Below are 349 nucleotides of genomic sequence, written 5' to 3'. Positions count from 1 at the left end.
GCAAACATTCAGGTCCGCCCAGCCAATATGCGAGGTGCCGCCGAGCGCCGCCGAGCGCGTGGGAAACGAACCAAGCGCCCAGTCCTGCCTGTTTACAGTGGGAGGCGGCAGCGCACACGGACGGGCCACCGCGCCTCTACCTCCTCGTTTATGGCCCGAAAGCGCTCCGAGTAGAGCAGACTTTTTTTTTTACACCAGCAGGATTTCACTATGTTGAAAGGAGTGATTTAGTTACTACCAAAAAATACAATGCAACCCGTGAATCGTGCTGCCAGGACCGGTGCCTGTTAGTGCTTCAGTATAAACCTAGAGTAAGGTATATGTGTTGCATACAGAAGACATGCCTGGT

The 349-nt window shown here is 53.6% G+C and overlaps 1 protein-coding gene across 1 annotated transcript in view; it reads left to right on the top strand.

Annotated features, from left to right (window-relative positions):
* Nucleotides 1–75: 75 nt before the first annotated feature.
* Nucleotides 76–349, top strand: part of LOC119592765 (breast cancer metastasis-suppressor 1-like protein) — a gene marked incomplete in the record, with an annotated part of 50,958 nt that continues 50,684 nt past the window's right edge. Inside the window, 1 exon segment of the mRNA XM_037941697.1 lies at nt 76–349.

Source organism: Penaeus monodon, chromosome 30 (assembly GCF_015228065.2).
Source record: "Penaeus monodon isolate SGIC_2016 chromosome 30, NSTDA_Pmon_1, whole genome shotgun sequence".
NCBI lineage: Eukaryota > Metazoa > Arthropoda > Malacostraca > Decapoda > Penaeidae > Penaeus > Penaeus monodon.
This window is presented reverse-complemented; position numbering and strand designations above follow the sequence as displayed.